The sequence below is a fragment of the Rattus norvegicus genome, chromosome 8 (genome assembly GCF_021556685.1).
Source record: "Rattus norvegicus strain SHRSP/BbbUtx chromosome 8, alternate assembly SHRSP_T2T, whole genome shotgun sequence".
In the NCBI taxonomy this organism is placed as follows: domain Eukaryota; kingdom Metazoa; phylum Chordata; class Mammalia; order Rodentia; family Muridae; genus Rattus; species Rattus norvegicus.
Window position 1 is genome coordinate 50,933,472 of NC_141541.1, and position 18,217 is coordinate 50,951,688.

Genomic DNA, 18,217 nt, shown 5'->3' on the forward strand with positions numbered 1-18,217 from the left:
CCGTTATCCAAGTACCCGCCCTCCGATGCCTCCGACTCCTGGCCACTTCCTCCAGAAGGCCCTCCTGGATTGGGCTGACTACACCACACTCACCCCAAGCCATAGCTGCCAGGCTAGCTATGGCTGCGTCTCCTGCCTCGGCGCTGTGCACATCTCCTACCTAACGAGACGGCAGAGTCCCTCAGAGGACAGTAAACGTGAGTGCTCTCCACTCCCAGCGTAAGGCATAGCCTGCTTGCTCGATAAATATTTCAGGAAGGAGGAGCAGGAAGGACGAAGGGTGCTCGTTCCTGTAACACTCTTTACTTCCCATGTATTTTTCATGGTACAGGGGAAGGCAGTGGGGATTGAGCATGAGTTTCCCCCCTTGCTTGAGAAGTCCCTCTAACTCAGAGCTCCACACCAGGACTCAGGCTACAGGATCGAGGATGCCAAGGAACTCGATCTCCTCCTTGAGCCCTTTGGAGGGTGTCTCCCCACCCCCCCCCCTTCTTCAGTCCATCAGAGAAGCAGAACAGGACCACCCCCCACCCCCGCCACCCCAAATATAACCAACAAGCTGCGGTTGTCATGGTGATTCCTGTACTTTACGAAAGCCCCTCTCTGCCTGTGGCACCAATGTCAGGAGGAATCATGGGAGACTGGCCCTGACTTCAGGGGACCCACAACCCCAAAGCATAAGTCAATTCATCCAATGGGGCTGAGCAGATCAAGAGTCACATCCCTCCCTGCATCCTAGAGTCAGGTGGGTTCTAGAGAGTGAGTAATTCTGAGAGAGTGAGTGGTGAAGCGTTCCCCGGTGAGCTGGCTAGTTTTGACACAAGCTATAGTCATCTGAGAGGAGGGAGCCTCAACTAAAACACTGCCTCTGTAAAACATGGAAGCCAGATAAACCTTTTCATCCCCGAGTAGCTTTGCTCAGTGTTTTGTCACAGCAATAGTAACTCTAACTGACGCCTAGGGCACCGGAGACTGTCTAAATAGAAAATGGACGAAGGGACCGGAGAGATGGCTCAGCAGTTAATCGTGCTGGCTGCTCTTCCAAAGGACCTGGGTTCAATTCCCAGCACCCACATAGCATCTCACAACCAAAATCTGTAACTCCATTTCCAGGAGATAGGATGCCCTCTTCTGGCCTCTTCAGACAGCAGACACACATGTGGTTCCCTCCACTCCAGATCCTGTCGAGATGACATAAAACTAGCCAGCATGCCAGGCTAGTCTTCAGTTTGCTATGTAGCTGAAGGTGTCCTTGAACTTCTGATCCTTCTGCCTCTCTCAAATCCTGGGATCAGAGCCATACACCAACACACATCCTATATATGACATACATGCTGGCCAAACAGCCATATGCAAAACATAATAATTTTTAATTTTGTGAAGAAAAAATACACAAATAATTCCATGCTGGAAAAGAGGAGCCCGCTGTCAGATGGGGAGAATCCCTCCCTGCTTCGTAGCTCAGGCACTCCTGGTGAGAGTGAGCATTGGTCCTCTGGCCTGAGGGCACAGCTCCTCAGGAGACCTGTGATCTTGAGGCCACAATGTCAGTGTCTGTGCAGGGGCTTCCTTTTAGCAGCAGGTGGCCCTGCTCCTGGGTGGTGACAGTCTTTAGGAGCAGCCAGGCAGCTCCATGTCCACTCCAGCTCCCTCCCAGATTATACCAAGAGGGTAGAAAGAAGGAGGACAGGAAGCAAATTCAGGGAAGCCACACACTGTCCACGCCCACATCAGAGAGGCACAGGAGGACCCTAGGGACTCAAGACAACAAAGCAGAGACCACACCCTGGTTTAGAGTTCCATCTGGCTCTCCTCAAATCACCTGTGCTCCTTTGGAAAAGAGCAGACAGGTGGGGGCTTCCATAGAATAGCAGTCTGGGGAGGTGGTGAGGCCTGTGAGTCCCAGTGATGAGGGAAAGACTGGACTGACATGGGCTCTCAACGTTTCACTATTGTTTTCCCAGACAGTGTTTCTCTGTGTAGCCCTCGCTATCTTAGAACTCATTCTGTAGAACAGACTGACCTCAAACTCACAGAGATCTACCTGCCTCTGCTTCCCAAGCACTGAGACTAAAGGTGTGTGCCACCACCACCACCACCCAGCTCCCAGTTGATATGAATGTGATCCCTATTGTCTGCAAATTCTTGGGGTCTTGCAGACTACTGACTTAGAGAGATGCTGAACTGGGCCACCCCAGAAGCTTGCCCCAGGAGCTTCCAAGACAGAGGCTGTTGGCCTTTTGTCTGACTCCGCCCCAGGTGTGCCTGACTCACTATCAAAGGGGATGCTTGTCCCCTCCTCACTCTCTTGCTTTCTTCTCTTCTCCTCTTGCTTCTACTCCCTTACCCTCTTCCCCATCTCTCCCCATTCCCCCCCCTCTCTCTCCACATGATCATGGTCAGCCTCTATTCCTCTACTCTCTCTCTCTCTCTCTCTCTCTCTCTCTCTCTTTCTGTCTCTACTACCCCTGTCTCAACTTCCCTCCCCATGCCCTAAATAAACTCTATTCTATACAATAGAATAGTATACTATCGATATTATTCATACTATACTATTCCATTATTATATAGATATTATTATATAAATATATATTGTCTATAATATATTATAGTAATAGATATTATATAGATATTATATAGCTATATCTAGATACTATTCTACACTATACTATTTTATACTATTTATTCTATACTATAGAATACTATACCATAGAACAGTTATGTGGCTGGTACCTCAGGGGTTAGGGTTGCCTCAGCATGGACCCACAGAGGCACCCCCTTCCCCAACACCATACTGTGCCTCCGCCAAACATAACCCTGGCTTTTCTTTCCTTTTTATAAAACACAACAGAGGTGGCATGGCAAAGCCAGGCCTGCCCACTAGCTGGCTACTGTCTCCCAAGCACCACTGCCCAATGCCCCCATGTTGCCTGTCTAGGGCTAGCTGGCTGCAGGGCACGTCAAGCCACATTTCTAGAGAGAAGACCATATGACTACAGCTATTTGTCCAAGCAAGGTCAGGTTATGTGACTTGACCACAATTCTCTCTACAAGCTCAAAAGAAGACTGCGCTAAAGATCCAGCCAGAGAAGTTCTAGATGAGTGCGTTCAGAGCAAAGAACGAGCAGTCTCGTTCATGGGAGGATGCAATTTGGTTCAGAGAGACGGAAAGAACTCTGTCCTAGTGAGCCCTGGGAAGATCTGGAACAAAAAGGGCAGAACTGAGGAGCCTAGAGGCAAGGAATATGCCAGAGGAAGGACAACACTCCACAAAGCCCTCAGCCACCCACAGTGTGACCCTGGCACAGCACAAACCTCTGTAGTGGCCTTATACCCCCTCTCCTGTAAGGGCAAGGAAAACTCATTCTCTCCCTTCTAAGGAAGTGTCAGCGCCACATCAATTAGAAGAGGTAACAGGGCCAAAGGGGAAAGGCTCACTGGCTAAGAGCGCTTGCTGTGCAATCATGGGGACCTGAGTTCAAGTCCCAGAACACACATGAAAAAGCCACGTGTGGCCATGAAGTCCTGTAACCCTAGAACTGTCAGGATTGGAGGCAGAAGGGTGGCTGGGGCTTTTGGCTGCCAGCCTAGCTCCTGGTTCAGGAAAACCTGTCTCAAGGAATTAAGGCGGGCATTGACAGAGCAGGGTACCCAACACCCCCTTCTGGCCTCCACACACTGCACATATGCACATATTCCACACACAGAGACATGCAGAGAGACACACACAGACATACACACATTAAAGAAAGAGGAAGCATATAACATTTCAAGTTCTTGCTGGCATCTAACCTAAGTAACATAAGCCCACTTTGTGCTTCTCAAGGCTTGTTCCTCAGGCTGATCCAGCTTTCCCTGTCTGTCACCAGCACACAGGAGAGTGGGCAGGGAACTGAAGTCCCCCTTTTTGGGGCTGCCGGTGGCCCTCTGCATCAGCAGCAGCCGTAAGAACCCAGAGAGATACACATACATAATTTTATGTGGTCACCCAAATGAGATCTTTTAAAAACATCTTTTGGGGGAGGGGGGAGGGAGTGCACTTTGAAATAATTAAAGTCTTCCATCAAATTATCCTGGAGATCTCTTTCCATGAAAAGCCTTTAATTTTGTTCTCCTTAATGTAATTCCATCCCAGCAGATGAACTTCGCCTTTTTCTATTTCTTCAAATACTGTGTCAGGGCCTTTCATCAGTGGAGGAAACAGAACGGAAGAAGGTCTAGGGATGGGGCCAGGCAGGACTGCCATCCTGGCCTCCTCCCCACACCCTTCCACACAGTCTCTGCACCCAAGGCACGAATCTACCCTGCAACACATCACTTCCACCTGGGAAGACTGGTTCACCCATCCTCCCACCCACCAGCGCGCCGGCTTCCACCACGTCTCTGCCGTTCCTCTTGGAACACAGAGAAGATAGAATACACGAGCCAGCTCTGACTTCTGTCCACTGAAACCCAGGCCCAAATGTTCCCCATTCTGGGCAGATGGAGCAGTCCCTACCCAAAAGGACAGAAAGATCTGGAGAGCAATTGCAGCAGAAGAGCTGACAAATTACAACTCGGATGTTAGTTATGAGAGCAATGACTCTTGTTTGTGTAGGTTAAGCCAGGCATGGTCACACATATCACACATATCTGTGACTCCCAGGAAAGAGGATCGGGACTTCAAGGCCAGCTCTGGCTACATAGTCCTTTGTGGCCAACCTGGGCTACATGAGACGAACACCTATTGCTGCTGGCACCCCTTTCTCGAGCATAGCCCACCCCCATTGCCACTCTAGTTCTGAGCTCTTTCTAGGAGAAGCAAGTAGCCCCAGCAGCATACAGAGCTTTAGCGCTTCTCAAGAAATTCCTCTTTCCCTGCTGCATGACAGGAAGCCAACAAGCATTTTTACATATTCTGTTTAGTTCCAGTGAGGCCTTGCGATTGCTAATCTTTTAATAACAGGCATGTTTCATTTATCCTAGGTCTCTCTTCAGTCCCCATCACTACTGACCCCCCCTCAAGTGAGCAGAGATATGAACCTAGCTGTATCCTGTCCCATCCCCCACCCTGGCTGATGTGTTTATAAAAAGATAAAGAGAGGGGCCATATGTTCTATGGAGGTATGGTGAGGTATGGGGAAGGGGATTCACGCTGAGGCACCCCCTTCTCCCTGAGGGACCAGCTACACTACAATATAGTATAAAATAGAGTTTATTCAGGGCACGGGGAGGGGAGTTAAAAGGGCAGTAGGTGGGCAGAGAAAGGCAGAGAGAGAGAGAGAGAGAGAGAGAGAGAGACAGAGACAGAGACAGAGACAGAAGAGGCTGAGGAGGAAGAGGAAGAGGAGGGGGAAGAGGAAGAGGAGGAGGAAGAGGCTGAGGAGGAGGAGGGAGAGGAGGAGGAAGGAGGAGGAGTAAAGGGGTAGAGGCCAGCCATGAGCACATGGAGAAGGGGCGGGAAGGGGATGGGAAGGGGGGAAGAGAAGGCAAGAGCAAGAGAGGAGAAAGAGAACAAGAGAGTGAGGAGGGAGCAAGCAGCCCCTTTTATAGTGTCAGGCATACCTGGCTGTTGCCAGGTAACTGTGGGGCGGAGCTTAGACAGAATGCTAACACCTGCTGCCTGGCTTTCAGGTGGGGAGAGGCTGGCCATGTTTCAGAGCCGTTTCCTGACCAGGACAGAAGAGACTAGGAGACTAGCTGGAAAGGGGAACAAAGACAGAGAACAGTTCCCAAGGTGCTCCAGAAAATGCAAATGTGGAGGAAGAGATGGGAAGAGTCTGCCTTACCATAATGTCCTACAAAGAACTTCCCCCCTATCCCCCTACCCCTCATGGCCTTCCTCCCTCCCAGCCATTCCACACCTGAGAGGTGCTGAGAGAACAAAGGGTTATGAAAATTGAGCTGGGGCAGGACCACCCTCTGGGAGTACCTGCTGACTACTAAGAGACCGACCAGAAGGAGGCCTGAATGCTTGGGGAGGCCCCACAGACAGCCTGGGCCAGGGCCCCCGGACCTCTGCATCTGGTGAAAGGAGAGGGGCTATAATGCAGGCACACACCACCCCTGAATTCTTACCCCCACAAGCTCCACCTTGAAGGTCATAGGAAGGATTGGGTCACCAGTGTGTGGCTCTCTGCTGGTGCTGGCCCTTGAAATCTCCAACTTCTGAAGTCCTTGACAGGAGGCTGAGGGGAAGCCTTGAGAAGGTGTTGGGATTGCCCTGTGATCATTGCAATAACAATTTAATCACTTAAAACACTGTCTTCTGTTGCTCTAATGAAGAGAGAGGCTCTTTTCCATATTGTTTGTGCCATCTGTGAGCAATTTCCACATTAGCCTCTTAGAGTGGCAAAGCAGAAGCCTGGCTGTGATGGAGAGAGGCGGGGTGGGGTGGGGGGAGAAAGGGGCCCAGAGGAGTCATGCGGGGTGGGGGTGGAGGGGCTGGTAGAGTGGAATGGGGGTAGGAAAGTATGTGAATGCTCCATCCTGGGTCAGGGAAGAGCTGATGGGGGGTGGGGGGATGGGAGGCTTCACTCTCTGAAGCAAAGGAAGTTCCAAACTTGTGAGGAAGACAAAGAAAAGCAACGTCTTCCAGTACCACGCTTCTCAAACTGCGGGTCACAGAAACCGAGAGGGCGAACAAACAGGATTCTCCCTGCTGTGGCAAGTGCACACGACAAAAGCGGCCATCGGGAATAAATACGAACTCACCGTGGTCCACGGGTGCACAGTGTTCACAGTTCGTGGCTCCCTGACACTACCGTCTGAGATGGGTAGCAAGGTAGACATATCATGAAGGGGAGAGTAGGCAGAGAGCTGGACACCTTAGAGTAGCCAGAACCAGAGAGGAGGAACTGGAAAAAGGCAGGCTGGGATAGATCCTTCCAAGGCGTGCCCCAGTAACTCACTTCCTCCAGCCTTTTGCGCCACAGTTCTGCCATCTCCCAGAGTTCTATTGGAATTGTCAATCTATCAGTGCCTTAAACCACTGATTAGGTCCAGGCCCTGGTGATCTAATCATCTGTAGGAACGCCCTCACAGACACGCCCGATGAGTGCTTTACAAATCTCCTAGGTGCCTCTGGATCCACCTAAGTAGGCAACCATGACAAACCACTGCAATTATAATCAGCATTTCCTTTTTTCATCAACGAAATAGAAAAGAATGAAAAATAAGGGAGACCTGCCCCTCCCCCAGAGCTATCGGAGTGACTGAAGGAATTTGCACATTGGGGGCAAGAAAGAAACAAAGTTGGCCAATGATATTTTGTATCTGGAAGACCCGCTCTCGGGCTCTGGGGTCATATCTGGGGGTCACGAGAACTGGCTCCAGGAGGGTTCCGATGCTCAGTGCTACGGCTACTTGGGCAGAACTGGGTACACAGTAGAGATAAAGAGGTTTGTGAGTCCATAAATGTAGAGGGTGAAAGGAGGCCAGCCACCCAGTGACAGGTCAGCAACCCCAGCTTCAGAACTATGAAGGGACAAAGATGTGCTTAAGTCAAGGACCCCTGGGAGGGGCGCTTCTGGGACCATCAGGCAGGTCCTAAATGTCCTTACAAGTACCCTCACAGTAGATATACAAGGGAGGAGGGAACGGTGTGCCCACAAAGGCAAAGGTTGGAGACATAGAGCCACAAGCCAACGATGGCCTAAAGGCCACAAGAAGCTGGTCCAGGCATAAAACCGATTCTCACTGAAGCCTCAACAGAGAGCACAGCCCTGCTGACGCCTTGATTTCACACTGCTGGTATACCGAACGCTGAGAGAGTTAATTTCTACTATTCTAAGCCACTCGGTTTGTGGTCACTTGTTACAGCAGCCATGTGAAACTAATAGAGTAATGAGAAGAAAGAAGAGTAAATAATGAGGAAAATTAGGAGCGGCCCAGGCACAGAACACAAGGTATTCATTCCATCTGAGCCTACACTGGCACTCTGGGATGAGCTTGGAAATGAACTTAGTCCTGCATCAGAGTCAACACAGTTGTAAAGGAGGGCCCAGCGATTAAGGGCCCGGAGTTTTGAACTTAACCCCCATAGACAGCTGTCATCTAATTTCTGCCCCATTACAGGCTGTGTGACCTGAGGCAGGTCACCCTCTCTAAGCTGCCTGACTCAGATGACCCAACAGTCAGTGTGACTAAGACAGCCAATAACTCTCCAGGTTGCTGGGATGGGTAGATGAGAGAGCCTACGTGCCACACTGCCTGGCATGCTGTAGCCTCAGGAAATACCAGCAGCTGTGTGCATTTTACTTACGAGGGACAAGAATGGACAAATGCAGAGACCAACCCCAGCTACACCCCTTCCACTGTGAATAGTTACAAGGTCCCTTTGCATTACCACTCCCGCTGCAAAACCTGGGTAGACCTTGGACTGCTGAGACCAGGCTGCGGCCTGCCCTAAGTTACTCCAGATGGTAGAAAACAGTGGATTTACAGGCTACATCTTGCCCCCCAGACTCCACTTCACGAGCGGCTTTTGCCTCCAGTTGCTCTGCAAACACAGAAGAGTGCAATCCTGGCCCTTGCTGAGCATATAAACGCCCTGGCCAGTCCGCACCACCCAGGAGGCACACACGGGCAAATGACTTCGCAACCTCACTGAACCGTCTCTCATGCTTCGCTGCCACTCAGTAACCTACACATAGAGGTAGATAGATTTACTGTGTGGTGCGTGACGTGTGATCTGAAAATTGACATTAGTAGCTAAGATGGGAATATAAGAGACTGTTTGCCTCAGCCGGTGATCAAGGAAATCAGGGCGACTTGGCAAATTGCTGCTATCAAAACTGACACTGCTTGTGGATTTATTGTTATTCAATAAATTCTGGCATTGTGGAAATACATGAGCGTGTCTACTTATGTTTCTTACTTAGCATGCTCGTGGTGCTTATCATATATCAGAACTAACTAAATCCACACAATGATGGGTCCCCATTTTAATAGGGAAATAATGCTTAAAAATATTATTAGTCCAAGAGCTGTGGTTTGAATAATGCCCCCTAAAGGTCCTTGTATTGATGCCATAATCCTGACCCGTGATTCCACTTAAAAAGGTAGGCCCCAGTGGAAGGTCTTCTGGTCTCGGAGGCATGACTTTGAAGGGATTTTCTGAAACCCTGGCCACCTTTACTTCTGCTTCTTTAAGCCCCACCGTGACATAAAGACCTTCTCTGCTGTGCTGTCCTGACGTTAAATGCCACCAAAGCCAACTGTTCTTGGACTGAAATCTTCAAGACTACAAGCCAAGGTAAACCCTTACTTTTTATTAATTTGTCATTTCGGATATTTTGTTACAAGAACGGAAAACTGACTACCAGTAAGCTTGTACCACAAATGGCTGAGCCAGGACTAGAATCCGCTCATGGAAGCTCTGGATTAGCAAAGGTGAGTGAGTTCTAACTCTCCACAGCCTATCCTGTAGAGGTGGTGACCACTACTCCACCTGGCCTCCTGATGGCCCAACCCTTATCCCAATGCCAGGAACCGTTTTGTATGGCCCAAAAGGAAATCCCTTAAATACCATGCCCACTGACTGTCAGGGAGGAGTATTCTGTGTCGGAGTGCTTTGTATGCACGGAACAATCTAACTGCACTCTATGATTACCTGTTCAAATGATCCCAATATTTCTTCCCGACAGCTCTAAGTGCCCAATCCCCTGAGAGCCTGCAGAACTCCATGAGATCAGCCGATCACAGGCAAGAAAGCAAGGCACACAGGAAAGGCTTAGCTTGAGGGGAAGACCCTTGGGATGAGCCCCAATCTTCCAGACTGTTCTGGAAGGTCACCTCCTTCCAGCAGTTTTCCTGTCCTTGCCATGACCCAGACAGACTATGGCATTGTGTCCCAGCCAGAGAATTCAGCCCACTTGCAGAAGAGGCAGGACATAGGTTAAACCCTGGCTCTCAGTACTGCACCACCCTGCCCCGGAGATGAACAACTGAGGAGCATGCAAGCTTTGGAGTTGGTCAGATATGGGCTGGAAGGAAAGCATCTGCACCCCTCTGGCTATATGATCACGGGACAAATGGCACCTGTCTGAGCCTTGTGGAGAAAAAGAAACCATGATGTCGGCTTTAACACAGCACTGTGGGGCTTGAACCAGGTCTAACAGTGAAGGGCAGTGCACAAAGTCCAGTACATCACCTATACCCAATAAGTAGTGCCTGGTAGTAACAGAGGTAGCAAATGCAGTAATGACGCCATGCTCCCTGATACACGGTGAGAATCCAATGGGCTTGCTCCTAACCCTGCTTTAAGGAGGTTGGACTTGGCATTGGCATTCATGGGCTTGAACTGGCTATGGAGCTCAGGCTGTCTTCCAGCATCCCCACCTCCCCGTACCCCCAGGAATCCTCTGGGCTCCACAGAACCAGGGCCCCACAGTCACCTTCTTTATTTATTAAATAAATAAATAGATATTTATTTAAAAAAATTAAACCAGAAATTGTCCACAAGGCTGTGCACATCCTCATTAAAAACTTGCCCATACATGAATTGTTGGCGTCTCAGTCACCTTTCATTGACGGCTGTTACGAAGTACCTATTCAATGCCAGAGACCGAGTAAGACACTGAAAACACAAAGAGGAACAAGGTACAGGCTGTTCTCAGCACTTACTGGGGCTCTTAGTGTGAGCCCTTTTGGAAGACAAGAGACCATTGTGAGAGTCTTATTGATGCTGCTCCAGAAGTAAAACAAAACTTATCGCTATAAATATGCCCACATCGGGACCCAGAGCTGAGAATTCTGTGTTATTGTGGAATCTGGAAAGAACCACTATGAAATGCACATGAGAAACTCTGAACATGGTGTTTGGCACACAGGAAACCGTTGATAAATGTGCACCATTCACTAATCAGCCACACCACACTGCCGGTCTCCTGCAGAAGTGAAGCTGGCCAAGATCCTTCTAGAACCCTGAGGGCAGCTGTCATACACTGTCACAGCCCACAAGAAACACCCTCACCCCAGCCTAGACAAGCATGTGTGGCCTGGAGGTCAGGGTCCTTCCACACTCCCTAACGCTCAGTGATGGATGGCATTCTAATGTGGGTCCCGAGGCTCATCTGTGGACTTCTGGTCTCTAGAGACTACACAGCACTCACACACAGGACAACCTCACACAATGCAACTCTGACCAGTAGGCCATCCTGATCCCTGCTGCCTTCCAGCCTCTCTAGCACGCCCTGGTGGGGTTGGCCCTGGCTGCACATGGCTTTAATTATTGTCTTCTGCCTTTTGTCTTCGTTTTCTGGCCTCCTTCACTTCTTGGCTGCTTGCTCTGTCAGGGTGAACACCGAGGTTGCCTCACAAATAACCACTCACCACTTACCCTAGCATCCTCCCCTCAGGTCTGCTTTGAGAGGCTCATGGTTGACACGGAATGTAGAACAGACACACAAGGACCTTTTCCTAAGCACAACGGAGAGACAGGGGACACAGAGGCAACTGACCAGGGCATAGTCACAGCCTGATCATCTCCAGGAGCCAGGGACGGGAAGAGAGGGTGATGGACAACTTTAGGTTCCTGGGAGAGAACAGGCTGCAGAGAGGCAGAGAACATAATGTCTCCCGGTTCACAGCTTCCCCCAATCCAAAGTTGTAGCCAGATGGCAATCTGGCTGAAAAGATTATCAGGACCAGTTTCGATGTTCCAGGCACCCTGAGACAATGAGCAGGTTGGAGTGCACAGTGTACCTCACTTGACCCTGGGCTGCAAAGTCCTCCCCTTGGACCACACATGTGCCCCATCAGAGCTCAAGGGCTTCCTGCCCCAGCCACCGGGTCGACTCCACACAGGGAGCCAGCATTTCTGGGATGAAAATACGTAGGACGTCTCCTTCATGTGCCATCTGATTCAAAGATATAAACCAGTCGTTCCCTGTACACTCAAGGCCAGCATAAGCCATGTGTGCAAGTGCACACAAGCATGCCAAGCACGCGTGCATGCACACACACTGTATTTATGCTGCTCCACCGTCCTGGTCAATTTTCTCTGTGCTACTTGGCTTGCAGATCACAGTCATACATCAGCCCTGTGTAGATTAATGGGTTCCACTCTTTTGTGGAGTACTGTGTCTTCAAAAGCTCACTGCCATCAGATAATCACATGGGCAATGATGCCCTTTCCCTCAGCTGCAGTATGGAGAAAATTCCCAAAACACAGGTTCTAGTCCCAGCTGAGAGCCATGTTACCCTGAACATGAGACAGAGAAGAACCATGATGTCCCACAGGAGAGAAAAGGATACAGAGTGAACGCTACATACCCACAGTCACCAAGCATGGGGCTGAGTTCAGGGGTAACCTGAAGTCCCTCTAACTCCAAACTGAACTCTCTCGGTTCCAATACACATACACACACACACACACATGCGCACAGGCACACACACATGCACACACACACTGACAGCATGTTAATCATTTCAACAGTCCAAGATCCCACAACAGGCACCAGCCCCAGTGGCCCCCATACCTGCTGATCCCTGCTTCCTACTGCTCACACACATCTCGCCGCTCACCAGGAAGGCAGTTGGCTAGAAATGTTTCTCTCCTGTGAACACTCCAGTCTACGTCACGTGCATCTTCTCCTTTATCCAATCCCCTCCCTCTTGCACTGTGTTCCCTGTCTTACACAGGACTCCACACCCTTACGGCTGGTGGAAGCTTGGAGCTCTACTGTGCCTCATTCTATCCTAGAACAAGCAGGGACCTCCCTGTCACAGACAAAGCCCCAAAGCCAGCTACTGTCCACCATAAGGCAGCGCAAAATTAATCAAGTCATTAATGAGGGTTACATTTACAACTTCAATTGTCAAGTCTAATAATTCCCTTTAACTGAGATCTTTTGCCTTCATTAAAGTAATCAGTGCCTGTCAGGGAATGATCAGAAAAACAAGATTTCCCCTTATGGAATCCTACACGCTAAGCATTTCATCATAGGGAATCAGGTTCAGTCAATCCTTTCAATATTGCCACTCCTTGATGAGGCTAATATGTCTTTTTTTTTCCTTCAGAAATCTTAATAAGATTTTTTAAAAATCCTTGAGGCACTCACTCGGGAATTAATTAACCATTAAAACATTATTTGCCCAACACCAGGAGGACCCAGAAACATTTAATAAAATCTTCGTTTTCATGGAACCTAGCTAGCATTATCAGAAAATTCAGCCTGGCACTGAGATACCAGCCCAGTAGGTTTCTATGCTACAAATATAATAATAAGCCATTAATTCATTTGGCAAAATGCCCCTTAGAATCTACGAAAGTATACTATGCGCAGACATTAACCACTACATAGTTCACTGTTAGTCAGTGTCCTGGTTACAATTACTATTGCTCTGATGAAAGACCATAACCAAAAGCAACTTGGGAAGGAAAGGGTTTATTTGGCTTCATAGTCAACACTGAAGGAAGTCAAGACAGGAACACAAACAGGGCAGGAACCTGGAGGTAGGAGTTGATGCAGAGGCCATGGAGGAACACTGCTCACTGTCTTGTTCGTCATGGTTTGCTCAGCCTGCTTTCTTATAGAACCCAGGATCACCAGCCAAGGTGTGGCCGCATCTGTAATTGGCTGTGCCCTGCCCCATCCATCACTCATTAGGAAAAAGCCATACAGTCTTGTCTGCCTACAGCCTGATCTTACCGAGGCATCTTCTCAATCAAGGTCCTTCCCTCTCTTTTGACTATAGTTTATGTCAAGTTGACATAAAACTAGCCAGCACGTGCAATTAGGATCGACCCAGACATACCAGCCAAGAGCCTACAGGAAGTAGGTTACGGTAGCAAGTGATATAGGACAAGATAAAATATGGCAAGCAGGTTAGGGGAAGAATAACTCAGGGTCTGTGGAAGCAGGGTAGCAATGGGGTTTACCAGGAAGCTTCCTGAAGCAGCAGAACCCAAGGAGGTTCAAGGAGGTGAACTGGGGCAGACCCACATCACTAGGAGTCCCCTGTGCTTCCTCAGCAAGCCCATGATTCACCTTGGAGAACGAGATATCCCAGGCTACACTCGCCAGGCCCGAGTTAGAACACAAAGTTCATCTGTTCAAGCATGACTGAGAAACACCCACGAGAGGAAAGCACACTTCCGGCGTGCCCGTGTAGGTGTGTCAAGATATGTTTGTCTGCTAGAGAACTACCCCGAATGTGGTGGCACCGGCCAATGGGTTGATGGAACGAAAGGGGAGGGGAGGCTGAAGCCCCAGCCTGCTGCTCACTCACTTCCAGGCAGCCTGAAGTGAGCAGCATCCTCCTGCACATGTTCTTGCCACCATGATGCTCTGACTTGGCTCAGGCCCAAAAGCAATGGAAACAGCAGACTCTGGGCAAAACTGTGGATCAAAATCACTGCTTTAAATCATTTCTTTGGGTCATTTGTCACAATGGTGAGAAACTGACTAGCCCAGTAAAAGGCATGAAGAGAAAAACACACATAGCCCCTGACCTTGCTGAGTTTTCTGTCTAATGGGGTATACACCTGAAAGGAGAAAGGAGATTTAAGACTTAGAAACTGAAGGGAAATCTACATGCCCAGAAAGCCCCTGGAGCCGTAAGATTCACAAGGCTGTTCCCCAAAGTCGTGCAAGCGACAAAACTGCAGAGACAGGGGTCTTGCCAACCAGATGAGCTGCCTGAAATTTGGGGGTTGGGGCTCCAGGGATGTCACTCCCATGAGCTGTCACTATGCTGAGTTGCCTTGGTCATGGCACTTCTTCACAGCACTAGAATAACTAAAACACTGATAATGGTAACAGCCCAGAGAATCCCACAACTGCTCTCTCTCTCTCTCAGAGCTAGAGGCTCCGTGCTTCCCTCAGAGTACCTCTTCTATCCTTTCTGGATCATGAGGGAGATGGAAAATGGAGAAGAGAAAGGAATGGTTCTGTAGTTACAGTTTTTAATTACTGTAAAGAGACACCACGATTACAATTCCTCTTAAAAATAAAAACATTTAATTGGGGCTGGCTTACAGCTCAGAGGTTTAATCCATTGTCAGCATGGCGGGAAGCATGGCAGCACACAGGCAGACATGGTGCAGGAGAAGCTGAAAGACCTACATCCTGATAGGCAGGCAGCAGGAAGAGAGAGTGACACTAGGCCTGGCTTGAGCTTCTAAGACCTCAAAGCCTATTCCCCAGTGACACACTTCCTCCAACAAAACCACACCTACTCCAACAAGGCCACACCTACTCCAACAAGGCCACACCTACTCCAACAAGGCCACACCTATTCCAACAAGGGCACACCTACTCCAACAAGGCCACACCTACTCCAACAAGGCCATACCTACTCCAACAAGGCAATACCTATTCCAATAAGGCCTTATCTACTCCAAAAAGGCCACACATCCTAATCCTTTCAAATAATGCCACTCCCTATGAGCTTATGGGGGACATCTTCATTCAAACTACCACAAGTGGTAAGGCTCTGGAAAAGACTGGCACAGTCCCAAGAGACCACAGCAGCCACGATTCTCAGGGCACTGCTGGTCACTTTCCTCCCTATATTATCAGAACCATCATCTGTGTCTCTATTGAAACGGAAGCTCACCTTTCCAGCTAGGCTGCCTGGCTAGCGAGGTAGCTCCCAGAATCCACTCGTCTCTGACCCTCCCAGTGCTGGAGTTACAGGTGGGCATAGGCATGCCCAGAGTGCATTTTACATGGATGCTGAGGGTCCTCAGGCTTGGGAAGCAAGCTCTCTTACTGACTGAGCCATCTCCACAGCCTAGAACCACCACCTTCTAAGACCCTCCTCTGCTCTGTGCTAGGAAATGTACTCGATATCCACACACACACACATTGTTTCTAATCACATTTGAGTGTGTGCACTCAGGGTGCAAGTGATCCTGACAAAAGTGACACATCGGATATGATTCCTGCATCATGCATGAAGCTGTGAGGGCCTATAGCATTGGCCCTCAACCTGCGGGCCACCCACTGTATATCAGATATCCTACATACCAGACATCTACATTAGGATTCATAACAGTAGCAAAATCACAGCCACAAAGTAACAACAAAATAATCTATGGTTGGAGGTCACCACAACATGAGAAGCTGTGTAAAGGGTTGCACCATTAGGAAGGTCGAAAGCCACTGGCCTAGAGAGTTAGAATGAAGATTTGAATCTGACCACACTTTATCTGTTCTTCCACACTTTGGAACTCTTGGGGTGAAGTCCTCTGCGACAACCTGGATACCTGAGTCCAGGAAGCCACTAAGTCAAGGAGCCATGGTCCTGAAGTCCCAGCACCCCAATCTGAGGGCTAAGAAGGAGCAAATATGAGTGAGCCACTCCTGGCTCAACTTCTGGCTGTCAGTACAAACCCTGCCATTCCCTGGCCCCAGTTTCAATGACAATGACCAGATTTAGACCTGATGCTTTTTTCAGATTCTTCCTACTGTGATGGGCTGAGACCTTGAGGTTCACAGACATGAAGCTAGAGTCAGACAGACAAATGTCCCAGCATCAGTGAACTTAGCCTAGGCCTATGACATAAGCACAGTTATCTCAAGGATACCTAGGCAGGGAGAAGACTTGACCAGTGCCCACGGGCAAATCCTGAGCCTTTCTCCAGAGTCCCCTGAAGCTCAAGGTCCTACAGTGTGCCTGCCCTCCCCATTCTCCCTTCACCCCCTCCAGCCCCAGTCATTGATAAAGACCCAGAACCACAGAATACAGGGAACATGTCACAGTATCTTCTGGGCATGGTGGTTCTGGTTGACCATGTGCCCGCCCTCCTGACTCCTGATTCTTCTGCAAGTCACATATATCCCCACTGTGCTCTCTCTCTCCTCCATCTTGCCCAGATAGGTGAACACACATTCTCCATCGGGGACCACAGTGCCAGAAAACTGTTCCTCCACTGCCTTCTGCCTGCCACACACACACAGCCCCACCACATGCTCCTGGGTTGGCAACCAGGCGCCTGCACACAAGAAACAAAGAATCTTGTCTCGGAGCGAGTGTATTTTGTCTTCATTACGCCACTGTGAAGGTGTTAATATACAACTTACAACATATTAATCACCCCTCTAACTTCCAAATGCTAAATGCATCATTAACATTCATGTTTTCTTCAATTACATAGCCATTCTGGGGGAGGGGAGAAAGTTCCATACTAATTCCATCTCCTTTGAAAGATTCCAGAATCATAAAAGGCAAACCTGGGCCCCCGCTACTATTATACAAGGGGAAATTCCTGCTCTGGGCACCCAGTGGGGCCACCTGATTCTATTGAGTCATCAAAATAGAACCGGAAGCCAAGGGTGGGAGAGAAGACTGGTGGGAGGAGAGGGGAGCCGTGCTAAGGAGGTGCTGCATTCATGCTAATGGGTGTACCTCCTTCATCGTGAAGAGTCTATGCTTCAGAGAGGGTACGTGACTTGCCCCAAATCACAAAGCTGTTTGGTGGAAGTAGAAAAGAGAGGAAACTGACCAGAGAAGAGGGGCAGGCATACAGTAGAATGCCAGAATACAGAGCAAGAACCATGTGAAGCGTGGGGAGAAAAGGGCAAGGACAGGTACACACGGACTCAGAAAGACGGACCCATCTCAGGCCCGTGTAAGCTTCAAGCTATCTTGAACTTCACCCCAACTGTCCTGACCAAGATCTCTTAGCAGGGAGCCTAGACAGGGGATAAACATGACTGGAGGCAGGGAGCAGGATCTGGAGCAGCCAAGAGCACTCAAAGGTTGGCCCTCCACCCCAGGCTTCTAAATGCAGCCAGACTAAATATGACACACAATTAAAATGTCATTACCTCGCAATTGGGCCGTCCAAACTTCACTAGGAATTTGTCACAGATGCTTGTGGCTACAAAATCAATCTGCTATTGTACTTCAGCAAATCAGATTCAATAATCCCCCTGCCAGTGGGCTGCAGCGTGGCCCGAAATTGAAGAAGAAAGAAACGAAAAAGCTCCTGCTGGCAGGTCACTTCCTTGTCCACAGGCTACCAGCCAGCCAGGCTCTCCAACCTTGAGATGGGAGCATCCAAGGTCAGCACACACTGGGGCTTCCAGAGGGCTAAGGCTGGGGACTCAGGGCAGGGCCAATGGCAACGGGACCAGCTTCTGTGTACACCTCCTGGGTCTAGGAAGACACTGGTCTTAGTGGGTGTCAGGAGCACTGCCAAATTCCCTCTAGGTGCCTCACCACTGTGCAGAACTTCCTGACCTTCATAACTTAGGCAGTAGCTCCTTTCTTCACAACAAGGAGT

The 18,217-nt window shown here is 49.4% G+C and overlaps 1 protein-coding gene across 4 annotated transcripts in view; it reads right to left on the bottom strand.

The window, feature by feature from the left end:
* Grik4 (glutamate ionotropic receptor kainate type subunit 4) overlaps nt 1-18,217 on the bottom strand; it is a 432,817-nt gene that overhangs the window by 330,421 nt on the left and 84,179 nt on the right. Inside the window, exon 1 of one of the 4 annotated variants that reach the window (XM_087560411.1) lies at nt 17,760-17,978. The gene's annotated coding sequence lies outside the window, so the exon portion shown is untranslated. 4 annotated transcript variants of the gene reach the window in all.